A 16,012-nucleotide genomic window follows, 5' to 3' on the forward strand; every position below is an offset into this window, starting at 1 on the left:
GTTAAAGCCCAACAATGGTATCTAGAGCCGAAGTTGTTGAAATATGCTTCTAGATGGTTATTAAAACCCACTATATCTTTGCATTTTATGAACATGCATGCAAGTAAAATGCAAAAACTTTGGGTTTTGGGTGGTACCTCATTTTGGCCAAATTTGGGAAGGTCCAAAAGGTGGTTTTGGGTTTGCCATTTGGTTAATATTTGTTGTATGTTGAAGTTCACAATCAAGCCTTGACCTTGTGTTTGAATGGTTGCATGTTTTGTTGATTAGTTATTATTCATTTGGTATGTAATATTAATTCATTCAATTTGGTTTGTAATAATATTATTTTGGTTATGTAATTTATTTTATATTTGGTATGTAAAATATATTAGGTTGTATTTTATTTTCTAGACAAAATGTATTAGGATATATTTTGTAACAAGATGAAGATACAAGAAGAAAAGGAAGAACACAAGAAGATTGTATTTGGATGCAAGATTAAGTGGGAGATTTAAAATCTCCTACTTTGAGTTATAACCCCTTAACCGGTGGCATTTGTTTTCGGCTAAACAAATGTCTACCAAATTGGCTTGATTGTGAACATATTTGTTTTGCATGCATGGTTGTTTATTGTGTTTGTATGTTTGGTTGCTACAAGTAAATCACAAGTTAACAACAAGAAAAATGACAATTTAATTGGTTAAATTAGACATTATTAACGACATGCAAAATGATAATTTAATTGGTTAAATTAAAAATGGCTAAATGGATTATAATAATTGGTTATTAAAATACATATAAAATGGTTTATATCAATGTAATGAAATTGGCTTTATTACATAACATAAAAAATGGATTTTCAAATAAACCATACACTAAATGCATGTTGGTGTATGGTGTAAAAGTTTTCTCAAAACTAGAATTAATGAAAACTTAAAATCCCTTATTAACAAGGTAAACAAGTTAAACGCCATCCTTTTGAGTGACACTTAAAAATATTAGGGAACTCATAATGGGATAAAGGTCACCTAACCATTATGAGCAAACTAACATGATTAAGGTGAATTTCACACACTTGTGGGATAAAGGTCACCTAACCACTTGTATGTTAAATTTACACGTTTACACAAGTAGGACGACTTGATTTGGGAATCATGAACTTAGGGTCACCAAAGCATGAGGAACAAATGGGCATTGATGGGATAAATATGTCATGCAAAAGGATTGCATGATCCCATAACTTAGAAGTTGCAAAAGGATTGCAATTGTCATATAATGACTACCTAGCTAAATCAAATGACGGGATAAAGGTCACCTAACCGAAATTTGGTTTATCGTTGGATTCTAAAATTTAATAAAAATCAATTGGATTTAAAGGGTATTGATTGTTAAATTAAATTTGATACTTAAACAACTTTGTTAAATTTTGTAGATGGCCGCCAATAACAACAACATTCCAAATGCACCAATCAACTTTAACAACCTATCGTTGAGGCCAATCCTCGAAAAGGAAAAACTCAACCATACAAACTTCATGGATTGGTTTCGCAATCTAAGAATTGTCCTCAAACTTGAGGATAGGGCGTATGTGTTGGAAGACCCCATTCTCGATCAACCGGATGAGGATGATACGGAAGGCATGGCTTATTGGGAGAAATATTACACCGATTCGGTGCAAGTTTCTTGCCTCATGCTAGGGACTATGATACCAGAACTCCAAAAGGATTTCGAGCATCATAGTGCATATGACATGATCACACAATTGAAGGAGATGTTCCTTCGACAAGCTAGTGGCGAGCGCTTCAAAACAGTTCAAGCGCTTCATGCATGTCGGATGGACGACTCCCAATCCATTTCATTTTATGTCCTTAAGATGAAGAGCCTAATTGATCGAGCGAACCATCTAAACTGCAACATGTCTAATGAATTAGCCACGGACCTTATCCTAAATTCTTTGTCAAAGAGGTTTGACACATTTGTAATGAATTACAACATGAATGGATGGGATAAGAGCATTGGCGAATTACATGCCATGCTTAAGACGGCCGAAGTGAGCATGCGTAAAAGGGCTTCACCCATGTTTATGATCAATGAAAGCGGGTCCAAAAACAATAACACTTCGAAGCCAAAGACGGCTAAGAGGAAAGGACCCGCCTACCAAGGCAAGGGCTAGGGAAAGGGGAAGATGGTTACCCCAACCAACAATAACAAGAAGCAAAAGGTTGCCGGTAAAGCTAACCCCAAGGAAGATCTGTGCTTTGGTTGCGGTGAATTGGGTCACTGGAAACGCAACTGCCCGGTCTACCTAAAGGAGTTGAAAGAAAAGAGGGATGCAGGGCAAACCTCAGGTAATGTATATATGGTATATGTTGAGCTTAGTATTACTTCTTCTAATACATGGGTATTAGACATAGGATGTGGAACTCATATTTGCAATTCTTTGCAGGGGTTCAAAAGAAGTAATCAAGATGCGGGAACAACAAGTGTCTTCATGGAAAATAGAGCAAGGGTGCAAGTGAAAGCTCAAGGAGACTTTGTTTTAAAGCTTCCAAGTGGTTTGGAGCTTATTTTGAAAAATGATTTGTATGCACCCGATTTATCACGAAACATTATTTATGTATCCCGTTTGAAACAATATGGTTTTAATCTTAATTTCATTAATGATGATATCCATGTTTATTTAGATAATGTGTTCTATTTTAAGGCTTCGCCTTTGAATGGTATTTATGAATTGGTTCATGATGACACATCATTCAATAGCTCAATGTTCCATGCAAACACCAAGAAACTCAAAAGGGATTTGAGTGATTCCTACTTATGGCATTGTCGCCTTGGTCACATAAACAAGAATCGAATGCATACACTTCAAAATAATGGACTTTTGAAATCAAATGAACTAGACTCGTTTGATGTATGTGAATCTTTTTTACAAGGAAAAATGACTAAAGCACCTTCAAAGGAACCTATGAAAGGGCTAAAGACTTATTGGGATTAATACATTCGGATGTATGTGGACCCTTTAAGCCCATGACTAGGAAAGGTGAAAGATACTTCGTCACTTTCATTGATGACTTTAGTCATTTTGGATATGTCTACTTGTTAAGACATAAAGACGAAACTTTTGAAGCATTCAAAAATCAAAACGAAGTACAAAATCAACTCAATAAAACAATCAAGGTACTTCTTACCGATAGAGGAGGTGAATACCTAAGCGATGCTTTCCAAGATCATCTTAAAAGTTGTAGGATTATCTCGCAACTCACTCCTCCTGGAACACCCCAACTTAATGGAGTTTCCGAAAGGAGGAATCGAACCCTAATGGATATGGTTCGATCTATGATGGCTAGAAGCTCGTTACCTCTATCATTTTGGGGTTATTGTCTATGCTCCACGGCTCGTATTCTAAATATGGCCCCAACCAAGAAAGTGGAACGAACTCCTCATGAGATGTGGTTTGGAAAACCTCCATCTCTATCATACTTAAAGGTATGGGGATGTGAAGCTTATCCTAAGCATTACGTCCCTAATAAGTTGAATGCTCGATCCACGAAGTGTATCTTCATAGGATATCCCAAGGATGATATGGGATACTATTTCTATGATCCAACCGAGCAAAATGTATTTGTTGCTCGAAAGGCTGAATTCCTTGAAACTAAGTTCCTAATGGAAGGAAATAGTGAAAGGAAGATAGATCTTGAAGAGGTTCAAGATCAAGTAGATGATACACAATTGGTTGACACTAGCACTCAACATGAAAATGTTAAGAGTGATCAAATGGATGATCAAAATACACAAGACGTTCTTTGGTAGGATTAGTAATCCTCCTGAGAGATATGGGTTTCTCATGGATGGTTGCTATGTGGTTGATTCGGATGAACCAACAAACTACCAAGATGCTTTATCAAGGATTGATAAAGATAAATGGCAGGAAGCCATGAACGCTGAGATGCAATCCATGTATGACAACCAAGTTTGGGAACTTGTTGCACAACCTACTGGCTCAAGGCTAGTTGATTGTAAATGGTTTTTCAAAATGAAAACCGACATACATGGAAACTTGGATACATATAAAGCTAGACTTGTAGCAAAAGGTTTCACTCAAACTCAAGGGGTTGACTATGATGAAACTTTTTCGCCTGTAGCAATGTTAAAGTCTATTAGGATATTACTTGCCATTGCTGCTTAGTATGATTTTGAAATATGGCAAATGGATGTCAAGACCGCTTTCCTAAATGGACATCTTGAGGAAGATGTCTATATGGTTCAGCCTCAAGGTTTTTTTGATTCGAAGTGTCCTAAAAAGGTATGCAAGTTAAAGAAGTCAATCTACGGATTGAAACAAGCATCTAGAATGTGGAATCATCGTTTTAATCAGGAGACCAAGAAATTTGGCTTCATTAAAAATGGTGATGAAGTTTGTATATACAAGAAAGCTAGTGGGAGCACTATCATATTCCTTGTATTATATGTGGATGATATATTATTATTTGGGAACGATATTCCGGCAATGTAAGGTGTTAAAACTTGGTTAAGTAAATGCTTCTCCATTAAGGATCTTGGAGAAGCACAATATGTTTTGGGGATTGGGATCTACAGGGATAGATCCAAGTAACTTATAGGTTTGAATCAAAGTGCATACATTGAAAAGATCTTGAAAAGGTTCAATATGGAAAACTCTAAGAAAGGTTTGATACCTATTCAAAGAGGAACGCTTCTCAGTTCATCCCAGTGTCCTACCACAAAAGATGAACAAGAGAGAATGAAGAAAGTCCCGTACGCATCTGCTATTGGGTCAATCATATATGCAATGATATGCACTAGATCGGATGTGTCATGCGCTCTTAGCTTGACAAGTAGATACCAGAATAACCCAGGAAACATTCATTGGATTGCTGTTAAAAGTATATTGAAATACCGTAGGAGGACTAAGGATATGTTTCTAATATATGGGTCTGGTGAGGAGGAACTCGCTGTAAAAGGTTAAGTGGACGCGAGTTTCCAAACTGATCGAGATGATTCTCGATCACAGTCTGGTTATGTCTTCACGTTAAATGGAGGTGCGGTCTCTTGGAAGAGTTCTAAACAGGATGTTGTTGCATTATCCACTACAGAGTCGGAGTACATTGCCACCTCATTGGCAGCTCAGGAAGCTGCATGGATGAAGAAATTCATCGACATCTTAGGAGTAGTCCCTTCCATTCAGGACCCTCTTGAGATCTTTTGTGACAACGAGGGTGCGATTGCTCAAATCAAGGAACCTCGTGCTCACCAAAAGACCCGTCACATTGAGCGGAGATTCAACTACATAAGGGATGAAGTTGAAAAGGGAAATATATGTATTCGCAAAGTTCACACAGATCTTAATATAGCGGATCCTCTCAAATAGCTCTTACATGGAGCAAAACATGCAGGACATGTTTGTGCATTAGGGCTTCGATATTCTAGTGATTGGTCATGATCTGTTTTAAGTATTATAACGGAACGAAATTTGTTCAAACCCATTAATATAATTATGGTATTAATTTATTAATCTTGAGTCATGTTCCTATTTTGCATATTTTATCCATGAATAAGTAATTAATCTAAATTCCGTTGTCAATTACATTTATGGGAACAAGTGTGAGGTTTAGACTATTATAAACTTGGATTGGTATACATTCACGGGCTGAATGCGGGGCAAGGTTGCAACCAAGGTTCATAGATATTTGTGGGATACAAATATTGGAAGACCCGCCCTCAAGATTTACTAAATGGAGTCTTTGTGGTTGATCACATGTAATCTTGAGTAAAGGCAAATATCATTGTATCCTCTGACCTGAGATACATATTGGGTTCGGATATTCACTAAGTATTGTGCCTTGATTCTTTCCTTCACTATTCTGAAATATGGTAGTTCATAAGGAAGAGCTCAGGTGTGATACAAAGTATATATCTAGGACGTATGTAGTCAAGATGGAATTTCTCCCTCTTATTCGTTGAGAGTTAGATGTCTAAGGCCTGATAAAGTTAAATCTAAAAGAGAGTGATCACTCTGTATCTCTTGGATTTAACATAACATCTAGGACAAAAGGATAAAATGAAAGATTCACCTATTCATATTCGAGATGAGAACTCGAAAGGGATGATGTTATTGAATTGCACTAAGTCATAACATATTGGGGTTGATGGACGGTCGTTAGGTGGTATCCATCACTTGCATTAATTTCTTATGTTTCTCGTGCAAGTGGGAGATTGAAGGCATTTCGTATGCCCGAGAGACATATTAAATTAATGTGGCTAATGTGTTTTGATCCAAGTCGGGTCATACTCAATAACAAGCTTACCGACACCTTATTCGTATTTGATGTTAATGATTGGATCATTGATCAAATACGCGACACTTGAATTTTAAGAAAAATGGTTTTCTGAAATATTACTTGATGTGTATATATAAATTATGGAATAATTTATATAACAAGAGTTTAAATTATTTATGGGTTAAATAATTGATTTTGTTGTGTTACATTTTATAAAGTTTTGGTTTTATAAAAATAAATGTACATGACAAATATATATATATATATATATATATATATATATATATATATATATATATATATATATATATATATATATATATATATATATATATATATATATATATATATATATATATATATATATATATATATATATATATATATATGGAAGTATTATAAAGAGTTTTATAAAATCTAATACTTTTATAAAACTAATTTTATAACATGAAAGAGGAAGTGGCCTTGGAGTTGCAAGTTCATGCACATGACTTAGATTCCTTGACCCATGCTTTCCCATTTCCATATAGTAACATCTTGACTCTTGGAACAAAACACACATGCAATAACACTTCAAAAACTGCACAAAACTCTCCATTTTTTCTGCTGAAAGCCGTGGGCTTTTGGAGCCAAAAGAGGGTTCTTGATTTGGTTTTTGCAAGCTCCATTCAAGTGTTGATAAATCCTAACCAAAAGCTAGGGTGTTGGTGCAAATTTTGGGGTATAACAACTTGAGGTTTCATTCTTTTGGAGCTCCATTCATCATCATCATCATCATCAACATCATCATCATCATCATCATCATTTACTACCTAGCTTGGAGAAGGTATAAACTCCTTTCTTACTTGTAGTTTGTAAGCATACTTCATAACTTGATCCTAATTGTGATTTAACTTTAATTGGTTAAAGATATACAATGTTCTAAAATGGTAATTACACGCTTCCGCTTCATTTGATTCTTAAAAATGATTTTAACATTATGGAACTTGTTAAATCCCAACATAGAGATCTCCCACTTTTGTTATGATAGTGGACGCTTTTGGATTTTGGCCTAAGTGTGGGGTAGTTTAGTCCCAAACACCATGCTCGTTAAATGTTTGGAAATTAAACTATTTGGGTCAAGATTGCTACATTGATGTATGTAATGGGTCGTGGTGCCCATTTTGTTGTATAAACACTTTTATTTTATGAATCGAATGTAATTAGGTCCTTAGTGCATGTTGTTGCGTATGTAGTTTGGGTCAACACTTAATAAAAATGGAAACAACATTTCCCAGGTGCAGGAGCGCCGCTTTTGTGTCAAAAGCGCCGCTCCTTGTTAGTCTTTTGTGGAGTTTTTGATCAGGCGTCAGAAACACCGCTTTTTTAAACGAGAGCGCCGCTCCTGGTCTCCAAGAGCGCCGCACCTGGTTTTGGTGAGCCGCTCCTGTTCTGTTTAAAAAAATAAAAATTGGCCGGTTTTAATTTGAACGGTTTGAGTCGTTTCAAGTGGTATCAGAGCATGGTCTAAGTGATTTAGGCGACTTGAGATAATGGCCTAGACTTAGACTTTATTGTATGTGCGCTTTATGCGGGACTTGTAAGATACGGGTCGGACCGGGATTTGGTTAGTGCCTAGGTTTAGGTGAACTAACTTCGTGAGAATTTTTTTGTGTTGTGGTTGCAATCGCCAAGCGAGATAGGCGTTGTACTAGCGAGTTAATGCGACGTGCTTGCGTAATAATGATTAGCTACCATTGTTACGGGTGCAAATCATGTCAAACGAACGATATACGAAGAGTGTTGAGCAAGATGGGGCGGTGTGATATAGTATATTTTGTTTCCATTCGTTTAGTTGTTTAACCTATTCCGTTTAATAGAATGAAGATGAGAAACGGGCACGATACCGATATCGGAGGTACGAGCGAAGACTCCGAGTTCACGGCTATGGTTGAGGCCATCTTTAAACGTCAAAAAGCGGAATTTCTCGAGGATGTCAGAAAGGTTTTCCAAGAATTGGTTGATGGGCAAGTAACCGAGTTAATCAACAAATGAATGAACGCCGCGATCGAAGAGGCCTTCGAAGCTAGAAACATTTATCCTCGTGGTGAAGGGGGTGATGGTAATGGTGGACATGGAAGGCGAGACGTCCATTACAAGAACTTCAAGGATTCTCAACCACCTATGTTTAGTGAGGTAAGAAATCCGTTGAAAAGTACATGTTGGATCTCCGACATGGAGGGGGCTTTCCGTACCGGTGAATGTCCTCCCGAGAAGAAAACGAGATATGGTTCTAGTATGTTGCGTGTAGAGGCTAAGTTGTGGTGGGACGATAAAATTCAATTGTATGGTGAAGAGAAATGTACGAGCTTGTTGTGGGAAGAGTTTAAAAAGGAATTCTGAAAGGAGTACCGAACACCAGTCGACCTTAATAGAATCCGGGACGAGTTGCGCAATTTGCGACAAGGTTCAATGGACTTGGTTACTCTCAAGTCTTCTTGTCAAAGACTCGTTTTTGTCCGGAGTATGTGGGTGATGATTACATGTTGATGCAAGATTTCTATCGTACTTTAAGCGATGAGTTGAAAGGTAAGATTAGTCGGGGAATGGTTAAGTCTTTTGAAGAGTTATTTGAATTGGCTCGGGGTTTCGAACTGGAGGTTCCAAAAAGAAGTGATTTCTCTTTCTCTAAGAGAAAATTCGAAGGTTCAAGTCATTCGAACTTTAAAAAAAAAAGAACAATAAGGGTTCCGAAAGTGTTAATAGCGTGAAGAAGAGTGCTTCTGGGGGTTTTTCTTATACGTGTTACAATTGTGGACAAAAGGGTCATATGGCTCGTGAATGTCCAAATCTACCTTCCACAAACAAACTCACATTTTTTAATTGCCAAAAAGAAGGACACCGAAGGACGAAGTGTCCTGAGTTGTGGGGTGATCAAGTCAAGAGGCTAGAGAAGGCGACGGGTACAGCTAGGGGGCGAAATTATTTGATGACTAATGATGAAGCCAAACAATCCAATGAAGTTGTCTCAGGTACTTTCATGGTAAACTCTAATCCGGCAAGGATACTATTTGATAGCGGTGTTAATTTGTCGTTTGTGTCTCCAAGATTTGTGCCTAAACTTAATAAACCGCTAGCTAAGTTAAGTCATCCGGTAGAAGTTGAAATAGCGGATGGTAAGACGGTGCTAGGGGTCGATGTGTGTAGAGATTGTAATGTTGTATTTGGTGTCAAAACCTTTAAAATTGATCTTGTCCCGATGACTTTGGGTGAGTTCGATATAGTTGTTGGTATGTATTGGCTCAGTCGTTATAGAGCCGACATCGCATGCCACAAAAAGTCTATTCGGGTGAAGACCCTAAGTGGGGGAGAGTTAATTATTCATGGCAATAGGCGAAGGAGACTCGTACCATTATGCACCTATGCACGGGCGCGTCGTTTCCTTAGTAGTGGTGGCATGGCTTTTGTTGCCCATGTAGTTGATACTCGTGAAGAGCCACCATCCATTCGTGAAATTCCAGTAGTTAATGAATTCAAAAACGTTTTTCTAGATGAGTTACCGGGTGTTCCACTAGAAAAACAAGTTGAATTTTGCATTGAATTGGTTCCGGGGGCTACTCCCATTGCTAAAACACCTTATCGTTTAGCGCCGACGGAAATGCAAGAGTTGTTGAACCAAACCCAAGAGTTGCTTGAAAAGGGTTTTATTCGACCAAGTGCTTCTCCATGGGGTGCTCCGGTTTTGTTCGTAAAGAAGAAAGATGGTAGTATGCGGATGTGCATTGATTATCGGGAGTTGAATAAAGTGACGATCAAGAATCGTTATCCATTGCCTCAGATTGAAGATTTGATTGCCCAACTCCAAGGTGCGACTTATTTTTATAAAAGTAACTTACGGTCCGGTTGTCACCAAATGCGGGTCCGTGAGGAAAATATTGAGAAAACAGCCTTTCGAACACGTTACGGGCATTTTAAATTTGTAGTTAGGCCCTTCGGTCTTACGAATGCACTGACGGCATTCATGGATCTTTTGAACCGAGTGTGCTAACCTATGTTGGACAAGTCGGTAATTGTGTTCATTGACGACATACTTTTCTATTCTAAGAGTATGAAGGAACACGGACGTCATCTACGCGAAATATTGAAGACGTTACGAAAAGAGAAGTTGTATGATAAATTCTCCAAGTATGAATTTTGGTTAAGGGAAGTGCAATTCCTTGGCCATATTGTGAACAAAGAAGGCATTCAAGTAGATCTGGGGAAGATAGAGACGGTATAGAGTTGGGGACAACCGACTACACCTACGGAAATCCGAAGTTTTCTCGAATTGGCAGGTTATTATCGTCGGTTTATCCAAGACTTTTCTAAGATCGCCTCTCCACTGACGAAGTTGACGAGGAAGAACACAAGATTTAATTGGGAAAATGAGCAAGAGATTTCTTTCCAATTGTTGAAAGAGAAATTGTGTCAAGCTCCGGTTTTAGTGTTGCCGGAAGGTATAGAAGATATGACGATTTATTGTGATGCCTCATTAAATGGGCTCGGGTGTGTTCTAATGTAATGAGGTAAGGTTATCGCTTATGCCTCTCGACAATTGAAAGAACATGAAAAGAGGTATCTGACTCATGATCTTGAATTGGCGGCGGTTGTGCATGCGTTGAAAATTTGGCATCAATACTTGTATGGTGTCAAGAGTACGATTTATTCGGACCATAAGAGTTTGAAACATCTCTTTGACCAACGAGATTTGAATTATCATCAACGTAGATGGATCTATGTGGTAAAGGATTATGATTTTGAGATACTCTACCATCCGGATAAGGCGAATGTGGTCGTGGATGCTTTGAGTCGAAAGAGTTAACATCCGGCGATACAAGTAGGATCGTTACGCATGACTATTACTAACGATTTTCTTGTAAAGCTTGGTGAGATACAAATTGAAGCTTTTGTTAACAACAAGCATGAAGAACGAATCATGGGGCAAACGGAGTCTATTACCTTAGGCTCGCATGGTTTGTTGTCCTTCCAAGGACGAGTGTGGGTGCCTAAGATGGGCGATTACCAACAAGTGCAACTTGATGAAGCACATAAGTCAAAGTATTCCATTCATCCGGGTGCGACGAAGATGTACCTTGATTTGAAGAAAGAGTATTGGTGGCCGGGCATGAAACGTGATGTTGTTAAGTATGTTGAATAATGCGTCACGTGTTTGTAAGTTAAGGCCGAGCACCAAAATCCATATGGTATGTTACAACCGTTAGAAATTCTAAAATGGAAATGGGAGCATATTACCATGGATTTCATTACAAAGTTACCAAAGACGGTGAGAACCCAATTCGATACGATTTGGGTGATAGTTGACCGGTTGACGAAAAGTGCATTGTTTCTTCCCATTCGAGAAGGGATATTATCGGAGACCGTGTCTAAGTTGTTTATAAAGGAGGTGATATCTAGACATGGGGTTCATATATCTATTGTTTCGGATCGGGATACTCGTTTCACATCTCGATTTTAGAATAAGTTTCATGAGGATATGGGCACACAATTGAAGATGAGCACGGCGTATCATCCCCAAATGGACGGTCAAACCGAACTTACGAATGAAACATTGGAGGATATGCTACGGGTGTATGTCATTGATTTCAGTGGTAGTTGGGATGAGCACTTTTCTTTGGTGGAATTCTCGAATTATCATACTAGTATCGGGATGCCATCATATGAGATGTTTTATGGGCGAAGGTGTCGAACTCCGATTTTCTGGGGTGAAGTGGGATAAAAGGAAATCAGGAGTACGGATTTAGTTTTAGAGACGAATAGTAAAATTGAGATGATTCAGGCTCGATTAAAGACGGCGCAAGATAGACAAAAATCTTATACCGATAAACGTAAGAGACCGATTGAGTTCCAAGAGGGTGACATGGTGATGCTTAAGGTATCACCATGGAAGGGCATTATTCAATTTTGAAAGCGGGGAAAGTTAGCTCCTCAATTTATTGGTCCTTTCAAGATCTTGGATTGTGTTAGTGAAGTTGCGTATAGTCTAGAGTTAGCCAAAGAATTTGCGAGAATTCATAACACATTCCATGTTTCCCATCTCCGTAAGGGTCTTGCGGATGAATCGACGTGGGTACCATTGGACGAGATTTCCTTGAATAACAAGTTGGAATATGTCGAGAAACCGGTTGCTGTCCTTAATGAAAAGGTCAAAATGTTGCGTAACAAAGAGGTGAGGACATTTAAAGTCTAATGGCGTCATCTAAAGGGTTCCAATTTTACGTGGAAATCCGAAGAGTTTGTTTTAGTGTATCTTCCTTCTTGTCATGCGGATTAGATCGCGAGGACGCACTCCGATTCAAGTGGGGGAGAGTTGTAACGACCCAAAATATTATGAGAAGACACTAGGAGCGCCGCTCCTGGACGAGGAACTGAAATGGGTCTTTTATTTAATTTGTAAAAACATAAAGGGTACTTTGGTCTTTTCGTATGTGGGTGTATATAAGCATGGTGACTAGATCTAGATCTCACTTCTCACTTCATCTTTCACCTACAAACACTCTCATCCACTTTTAGAGAGAGAAACCCATTTTGGAGTAAGAAAGCTCAAATCAAGGAATAAAGAGCTTGATTCGGGTAAAAGTGCGAGTATTAAAGTTGTTCATCTAGTCACTAGCTACGTTTTGATTGTGGTGGTATGCTCTAATCTTGATTTCCTTTATTTTGATTTGATTAAGGGTTAGGGTTTGGGCTAGTGATGAACATGAAACCCATTTGTTGGTAATTTGGAGGATTTGGGGTAAGTTGGGTTATGATGTCATAACCCTAGCTTTTTGACTTAGGATATCTAGTTTGACTTCTTTAAAAATTTTAATTTCCAACTTGACGAGTAAACTTAATGATTTATGTCTTGATTGACCTAGGAATATCACGAAATTACATAATTTCTAGAAACTCAAGTTTATCACCATAAATTCTAAGACTTGGAAATTTCACTTATAAAAGTAAAAAAAAAACATAAAATGATCAAGTATTAGGATTAAGAAACCATCCTTAATCAATATAAGAGCTAAACTAATGCAAGATTAAATACTAATTAAACCTTAATCAAGATCATGTACACTAAACCATACACTTACACTTAAACTAAAACTAACCTAGGATTAATCATTAAGATAATACTAATTATCACATAAGGGTTAGGGTTTGGGCTAGTGATGAACATGAAACTCATTTGTTGGTAATTTGGAGGATTTGGGGTAAGTTGGGTTATGATGTCATAACCCTAGCTTTTCAACTTAGGATATCTAGTTTGACTTCTTTAAAAATTTCAATTTCCAACTTGACGAGTAAACTTAATGATTTATGTCTTGATTGACCTTGAAATATCACGAAATTACATAATTTCTAGAAACTCAAGTTTATCACCATAAATTCTAAGACTTGGAAATTTCACTTATAAAAGTAAAAAAAAAAACATAAAATGATCAAGTATTAGGATTAAGAAACCATCCTTAATCAATATAAGAACTAAACTAATGCAAGATTAAATACTAATTAAACCTTAATCAAGATCATGTACACTAAACCATACACTTACACTTAAACTAAAACTAACCTAGGATTAATCATTAAGATAATACTAATTATCACATATAATTAACCCTTAATTGCATGCAAACATGCATGGACACATGTCTAAACCATGCATAAGTTCATGCTTAGTCATAAAATTGCCTTAACACTTGTCTACATCATGCATGATCTTAAGATTAGTCACCACCTCCCTTTTCTTCTCCATGTGACACCTAGCCACCACCTTTCCTATATAAACCCTCTCTAGTTCATCTCTAGTCATTTGACCATCTCTTTCACTCACATACACTTAAAGTTCCAGATCTAAAAAACTCTCTTTATCATTCTCTTGAAGCTATAATATCAAATCTCTTCAAGGTATAACAAACTACTTAATTCTATTCATCTTGTCTAGCTATATTCAAGAGTATTCATGGTGTAATTGCTTGATCTAGAGTGTTTAATCACTCAATGATGACTATATAGCTAACCATGATCTTGATTATGGATGAGTAACCTTAAGTTTCCTACATGTCCTATGTTTTAAAATGAACTTTAAACATGAATTTTGTTGACTAAAATACACAAAATAGTTTCATCAGGATTCTGTCCAAAACAGCCCTGAAATGTTCGTAGGTTAAAAAGTTACTTAGACTCTAAATTTGAACCTAATAAATTAACCACATGTCCACATATATGTTGTAAGCTTCCTGTAAATTTTCCATGATTTTACCTAAAGTAAAAGTTATTTTTTATTTTTATTTACTCACTAAGTGTCTAGACTTTCTTGAATCTGACCTAAGTCTAGTGTGACTTGAATAAATCACAAACTATATAGTTTATTAAGATATATCCTTCTATACTTAAAAGGGTACTAATAGAGAAACAAAACAAGACTTGATTCACTAAAATCCATGTAGTAGTTTAGGAGAAAAGGCTATATAGATTTAATAAAGAAAACTGTTGTAGTCTGATTTTGGTCTAAAGTATGGTCTTGAAAAACTAACCAAATGAATAGCTGGAAGTTAATCCTTTTTACCACGTGTTATTTTATATCTTTTTAGTGTTTTGTAAAAGCCACAAGTCAAACAAAGGTGATTTACTAATTATAAGTATGCATGGAAGATTATAGCATAAATCTGGACAGAATTGCACACTTGTAGGAAATCATAAATTTGACCAATTTATACTTTGAATCCAGAAGCTAACCTTACATGGTTGGATTAGGGACTCAATAACCTTTGAAAAGGTGGTAATCTCACCTTAAATGGATATCTAGATTGGTAGAAACACATAATATAATGTGAAGGTAAAACTGGACAGAATTGCTGAAACTTAAAACTACGAATTATATAATGTTTCCAATCAAAAATCGAAATGGACATGTAAAAATACTTGGGGACTGATCTTAGACTCATTCTAAATACTATATGGGATAGTATGACCTCTGACCTCATAATATTCATTTGATCTCAAGCCCGGATCACCGCACACTATTTAAACCGACTACCGTGTATACCTTACACCGCATCAAGTGAGTTCGTAGTCCCATTTTTAATCAAACTTTTATACTTATGGGATGAGATAATACTTGTTTACTGTTTTACATATTGGAATCAAGTACTTGCAACTATATTCTATGTTGAGCAACAAAGGTCAATTTATAAATCCCGATTTTGATATCGTTAATTACCGGTTTGGTAAACACGAATATTATGAATAGATCTATTTGAGGATGACTCCTCACATCAGGATAGGCCTAATAGGCTATCGGATGCATAATCTTCGACCACTTTCACTTAGACCTTAAGTGACGCTTGTTTTCGGGTACTTTTACGTTAACGTTCGATATCGAAAGCTCATGAACTAGAATAACTTTTCAACTGTTTTGTACATGAAATCTTGATGTCCATTAAATATGCATTGTAACTAAACCTATGAACTCACCAATATTTATATTGACGTTTTAAGTATTTATCTCAGGTACTTTGCTTTTGGAGCATTTTCAGGTCGGGCATCGTGGAAGTTTAAAAATGTCTTTTGTGAAATCTAGTATTGATAAGCTAGATTAGGATATATTTGTATTTGTACTATGTCTGTACTTGTATTTTGTAACCACGATGTACCAAAACTAAAAACAGAGACCGTGATGTAATAATATTTATGTTTCCGCTGCTACGTTGACT

This window comes from Rutidosis leptorrhynchoides, chromosome 9, assembly GCF_046630445.1.
Source record: "Rutidosis leptorrhynchoides isolate AG116_Rl617_1_P2 chromosome 9, CSIRO_AGI_Rlap_v1, whole genome shotgun sequence".
NCBI lineage: Eukaryota > Viridiplantae > Streptophyta > Magnoliopsida > Asterales > Asteraceae > Rutidosis > Rutidosis leptorrhynchoides.